The sequence below is a fragment of the Cotesia glomerata genome, linkage group LG6 (assembly GCF_020080835.1).
Source record: "Cotesia glomerata isolate CgM1 linkage group LG6, MPM_Cglom_v2.3, whole genome shotgun sequence".
In the NCBI taxonomy this organism is placed as follows: domain Eukaryota; kingdom Metazoa; phylum Arthropoda; class Insecta; order Hymenoptera; family Braconidae; genus Cotesia; species Cotesia glomerata.
Window position 1 is genome coordinate 8,537,204 of NC_058163.1, and position 6,747 is coordinate 8,543,950.

The 6,747-nt window shown below is 32.2% G+C and overlaps 1 long non-coding RNA gene and 1 pseudogene across 1 annotated transcript; one reads left to right on the plus strand and one right to left on the minus strand.

Annotated features, from left to right (window-relative positions):
- Positions 1-1,228: 1,228 nt before the first annotated feature.
- On the minus strand, positions 1,229-1,974 carry LOC123266922. Its single transcript, XR_006509906.1, has 2 exons — positions 1,370-1,974; positions 1,229-1,291 (listed from the first exon to the last, which is right to left on the minus strand). It is a non-coding gene; the product is annotated as an uncharacterized LOC123266922 (long non-coding RNA).
- Positions 1,975-2,000: 26 nt separating this feature from the next.
- On the plus strand, positions 2,001-2,964 carry LOC123267859 (annotated as a pseudogene).
- The last annotated feature ends 3,783 nt before the right edge of the window (positions 2,965-6,747 follow it).

The following is a 6,747-nucleotide window of genomic DNA, read 5'->3' on the forward strand; positions in this document are numbered from 1 at the left end:
GGGAAGCTTCCTAGGACCTCAAAACGTCGAGATCTGATGAAAACTCGATTTTCGAAAAACGGGGTGAAAACAATAACTTCCCGATTTTTGAAAATTTTCAATTTTCTTAGCGGAAAGTTAAAAATAGAAATCAAAAAAATTTTTTTTCGATTGTAGTCCAATCGATGTATTTAAGTATACAGATTAAAACCCTGGCGGGTTTTTTTGTTTCAGATAAGCCAATCAGCTGATATCATGGAGGAAATGAGCGTCAATTTTTGTCGTGGTGGGTGTCTTCAGACCACTATAACTTTAATTCTAGTGAATGTTTTTAGTTCAAATTTTAACTGTATACGCTTGAAATATCTATAAATAAATGTTTAAAGGTTCAAAGTTTTATCTCCTCATTGGTCTTTACAAAAAAATCCCAAAAAAGTGCACAAAAATCGGAAGTCAAACCAGAATACCCCCTTAACTCAAATAATAATTTTTTTTTGGTTTTCATTGTTTCAGCTAATGTATTGGTTATTTATTTTGTTATTTATCAGTACTTACATTTAAATTTGTAATTCATGGTTTTTTTATGGAATTCACAGTGGTGCGTGTGTTCTCGTTGAACAAGCACTAAGTAGAGAGTTGACTTATTTACCATACCGTCATCACATTATTGAGCTAGTTTTAAGATCCGCATTTGAAACTTATTGGCCTACATCTTCAGGTCCAAATGTTTTGATTTTTACTCGGTTCAAAAACAAATGGAGTGATATTGATCAACAAAAATATACTACTGGGATTTCAGACAGAGAAGATCAAGAAGCCCTTGCAGATATAAAAGATGAAATCCTAATACTTATTGCTAATTACTTACAAGTAATGTTGATTATGGTTCTTAATTATCTTCAATTGCGTTTCGTATGTGTCATAATATAAATAATTATTATTATTGTTGTTGTTGTAGATTTCGCAACCAAGAGGAGATTATAAGGAGCTTCTGGACTTAGCTCTGATTTTTTTGGGAGCTTTGCCATCTGACGGAGTAGTTTTTAAATATCCTGGAGCTGTTTATCATGCAAGGTGGATAGCAAAAGCGATTTATAATTTAAAAATATTCATGTTTAGAAATCAGTTAAAGCTAACAAAGACCGAAATTGTAGGAGTCCGTCAAATTTGTATTTTTGTGATAAAATTTCACATAAAAGCGTGGTTTTCAGCAACGTCAGCGATAACAGCGCCAAGTAATGATTTAATGGGGAAGACGTCTATTAGGTGTAGACCAATGAGTTAGATTACCGGTGACTTAGATCCCGATTACCTAGATTTCCATAACCCAAAATCCGATTACCCAAATTATCCATGACGTAGAATTTCTATGAGATAGATTACCGATTACCTAGAATTCCGATTACTTAGAATCCGATTGCCTAGAAATTTTATTGGATATAATTCCGATTACACTGAAATCCGATTGCCTATAATTCTGTTAACTTACAATCCCTATGGCATGGATTTCTTTTACCTTGATAAAAAAAAGTTAATTTGGATAGATGGAGCTCTATGCAACACAACGTTCATTTTCTGTAAAAACTTAAGATTGTTTTCATAAAGCGACAATATAATGAGATATATATGTTCAATTTATATTTATGATGGTTAGTAGTGTAATGTTGTGACAGGTTATAAACATCAAGTGAGGTTATAAATAACTATTAAATTATAATATTTATTAAAAAATTTTATTAATGAGATCTTATTGCTGCACAAAAGTTCAATAAAGGAAATTAATGTTCAATATTTTACAAATAAAATTTAAAATTTTAATTAGCAATTAGATATTCTTAAATTTAAAACATGGTTATTATTTACAACTGTGATCAATCCCATTTTGGGACATAACTAGGTGAAAAATTAACATTTTTTTATTCTGCTTGTTTTTACGGCGCATTTATGATAAGAATGTCGTGAAAGGAAAAAAGAAAGATGGCGATTGACGTACACAATTGACAGTTTTAGTTGTGTTTTATATGAGCCAATATATGTATATTTTTAATAAATTAATTTTTAAACATTTTTATCTAAATAATTTTTCTTTTTCTCAGTTATAAAATTGCTCTGTCTTAAATTTCTTTTAGAATTAAAAAAAAATTTTTTTAGTCGTAATTTTTTTTTATAACAAAAAATTACTTGATAAATCTATAAAATATAAATTATGAAATAAAGCAAAAAAATTAGATTCAAATATTTATAATTAAAAAAAATGTTTGATCAATAAAATTTAAATTTCGTATAAAAAATTTTTTTTATTAAAAAATAATCTATGACCTGAACTTATATTAAAAAAAAAAATAATTCTATTTTCACAAGACAAATATTTTTTTTTAATTATAAATTTTTATTAATTTATTAAAAGTTAAATCCAAATTTTATAATTAAAAATAAATATTAATTTTTCAGATGTTAATAGTCGGAAGATTCAATCGAGTCTACGAAATCCGTCACTTATTCTGAAATGAATAGACATGACCCCCAACCCTGAATTCACATCCTGCGATTTTTACATGGCCTACGCCGACGAACACGACCTGATGGTAATAACCGAGACACTGGTCTCAGGAATGGTAAAAAGCATTCATGGAATCCACAAGTTAGTCTACCACCCAGACCGTCCGCAAGGCGAAGGTGTAAAAATAGACCACTCCCCCGAGACAACTGCCAGTGATAAAAATCCTGGAAGAGAAACTGGGCGTCAAGTTTCCGGATCCTGAGGAATTAAACTCCGAGGAAGCCAACAAATTCCTGAGTGATTTGTGCATCAAGCATAACGTCGAGTGTCCTTCACCGACAGCCACCGCACGTTTGTTAGGCAAACTGGTGGGAGACTTTATCGAGGAGACTTGCATTCACCCGACGTTCATTACCGACCACCTTCAGATTATGCCACCGCTCGTCGAAGATAGTCATATGATAAAATCGGTTTTTTTAGTAAAATTTTGTGTCATTGCAAAGGTCTTGACTTGAATTTTTGTCTTTTCAAGGTTTTATATCATTTTCACCGATAGTCAATTTGTTATGATAAGTATTTCGACTGCATTCAAAAATACTCTATCTGTAGATACACAATTGAGAAATGACCTTGTAACTTGAGAACTATTGACATTTTTAAAAATATAAGTTCACCTCGACATTAAATTTACGGAGACTTTTCATTTGAGTACCCATATCAATTTTTCATATATTTTATGTATTTATGTATATGTATATATGAAAAATATTTCAAAATGCATGTGGGTACTCAAATAAAAGCTCTTAATAAGTGTAATATCGGGATGAGCTAATATCTTTAAAAATGTCAATAGCTTAGAAAGTACCGTGTAATTTAATAAAATTAATTATTTAATAGAGCAAAATTTTTTTCATTTATAGTTCTAAATCACGGCAGTCACATAGTGACTGCAAGGTAGCTAGTTACTATAATAAATATAATTTTTGATTTTATCAATTTCAATAATACAATTTAATATATCGAGCGTATTATTTTGTTATAAAATTAAAAATTTTTAATTATTAAAATAAAAAAAAAGATTAATCGTTGTCAAAAATATCAAGAATTAATAAATTATTTAAAAAAAAAAGTAAATTCAAGTCCTTTAAAACAGCTCGTGAACTTCAAATTGCTTAGCAGCTGTAATAAGAAAAGGACGCTTTAAAAAATTGTAATTTTTTATTTTTTGTATCCTAAAATGTCATTGGCTTCTATTGATCGTGGATCTCGCTGATTAGCTTCATGCATTGTGCGAAATACATCGGTAGAAGCGTCGACGTTGTCGAGGTTACCGGTTGAAGCGGCCCAGGCGATCTTAATTCAGCTGTTTCAAAAAAGACATCTGAGAAAATGGCTAATCATCTGTGGTACCTTTCTGAAGAATTAGCAGCTTTGGCTTTATTTGATTCGAGAGTCACCGGAAGTAAAAATTAGAATGGTAACTGCTATAAAGTCCCGAGATAGTAGTATATTAAATAAAAAGCGCTTCATAATCAATAAGAATAAGTTGAATACGTTATTAATAAAAGATCTAAGTCATTTCGTTTCTAAAAGATCATTGGTATTATTTGAACGATTTGGATTGTCTACTGAGTTTCTTGATGTCGACATCACTTTATGGGCTAGTCACAGAAGCTTACAAGAAAATATTCAATTTTTTAGTACATTAAAAGTAGTGAATGACATTGCTGAGAGACATGTCGCATTAATTACTAAATATAATCAGCATTTAACTAACAGTGAAGAACAATTTCAAGGTTTGCTACAAACGGTAAAAAAACATAGAGAAGACTTTCCAAGCTGTTCTAAAAAAAACTTTATGTAAATTGTACTATTGAAGGTATATTGACCATAAATTCGTAATACATCTGTATTTTTTTAGCGCTGTTCAGTGAAATTAGTCAGTAATCAATAATTAATAAAAACTATTCATCAAAAACCTCTTAGAAATTTATCATTTTAATTTTTTGATATATAATATTGTTTATTTAAATGATTTAAGTCGATTTTTCGTATTTATAAATAAATATTATTATTTTTTTAAACAGTTCGATGTTTAAGGCCTGATAACTCCGAAATGGTTCTCCGTAAGCATATATACATCTAGACAATTTTTGTAGATCGTTAAATTTCCTACAAGAATATGTATCGATCATAGCTATAAAATATTGGAATCAATGACTCATATAGTTTCTATTGTACACACACACACATACAACATACATTACCTATACCCATTTGCTTTCATTGAGTAATTAGTCAGCTGTAATTATGAAGTTAGTATTAATAAACACAAGCTACTGTACGCATCGTCTTGTCAGTTACACTTGCACCTGTCTCCCAAAATCCTACAGGTTATGGGCCCAGGAGCTGGTGCAAAAGTAAAGTAAAGTTCCTCTTTTTTTTTTTTTTTTTTTTAAAGGAAAGTGAAAAGTAAAGTTTAAGAAAAAGTAAAGTTCAAGAAAAAGTAAAGTTTAAGAAAAAGTAAAGTTCAAGAAAAAGTAAAGTTTAAGGAAAAGTAAAGTTCAAGAAAAAGTAAAGTTTAAGAGTTGAAGCGTCGTGTAGTGATCGATTCCATTAGTGCTTAAATTTAAGAATGGCAGAAACAAACACTACTTTTGGCATTGCCAAATTAAATAACAATAATTACCAAGTATGGAAATTTAAAATAGAAAAACTTCTGAAGCGTGAAGGTACATGGAAGGCGATTGCAAACCTAAGGCCTACCACGGGTGAGGACGCGCAAGACACGTGGGATCAGCGCGACGACAAAGCACTTGGCACGATATGTCTGTTAATTGAGGACACACAAATATCTCTTATACGCAACAAAACCACTGCAAAAGAAGCCTGGGATGCTCTAAAGGAGTACCATGAAAAGGCTAGTGGACTAAACAAATTCTCATTAATAGTCGAATTACTACAACTAAAATACCAGGATAACGAAGACATGGAGAAACATGTTGCGAAAATTCAGGAACTCATCGATAATCTCACGGCCCTGGGTAACAGAAGCGCAATTGAATTTGGTCCGTGGATCATCCTTAGAAGCATGCCGACATCATACCATACATTAATATCAGTTCTTGCTTCAAGGCCAGAAGATGAGCTCACCATTGATATCGTCAAAGCAACCTTAATTAGTGAATTTAAAAGGCGAAAAAGCTTAGGACAAAGCGAGGATTATGACTCAGCAATGAAAGCAAATGTAAGTAAAGCTTACGTCGAGTGTTATTTTTGTCATGAAATCGGTCACATGAAATCAGAATGTCCAAAGTATATTTCTTGGAAAAAGAAACAAAGACTTAAGAAAGCACAAGCCAGAGCTGTTATCGAAAACCTTTCAAGTGATGATGAAAATGATGATGGTTTTCACGAAACGACGCCACACCAAGCATACATTGTTACCTCAAACACATGCAACACTAATTGGTTCCTCGACTCAGCTGCCAGCAGTCATATGACTAATAATGCTAGTTTTTTTGACACCATTGACATAAATTATACATCATCAGTACTTGTAGCAAACGGCCAAGCATACAAAGTACACGGCATAGGACAAGGAAGGATCGAATGTTTAACTAGAGAAGGAAAAACTACTCTACTCAATCTCACTAACGTGATATATGTCCCTAACTTCGACTGTAACCTCATCTCCATAGGCACATTGGATAAACTTGGCTTCCATTTAAAAATTATGAATAATCAGATGGCAATATTCACCAAAACCAACGAGGAAATAGCTGTTGGTGACGCCATAGGACAAGTATATAAATTGAGAAGGCCTGACTACGCATACGCGGTCCTACCACAACATCCCGAGGATTGCATTCACCACTGGCATGCAAGATTTGGACATCGCGACCCAAAGATAATTAGGTATCTCTCTAGTAATAATTTAGTCACGGGAATAAAGATAAACGACTGTCCAATAAAACAGGTATGCGAATGTTGTATTAAAGGAAAAATCACTCGCAATCCTTTCCCACAGAAAGCATCGAGCACCACTCATCGACCGCTGGACCTGTTACATACTGATCTGTGTGGACCAATGCCGACAGAAACACCTGGAGGACGCAAATATATCATGACCCTGATCGACGACTATAGCCGCAAATTGCTGTGGTTGATTTCGCTTCACTACTTATTTTCACTTTTACAAACTGTTAAATTTTACTGAGACAAAAATTTCGCGTAGTCTATTTGAGACTTACTTAAACTGTGTACGA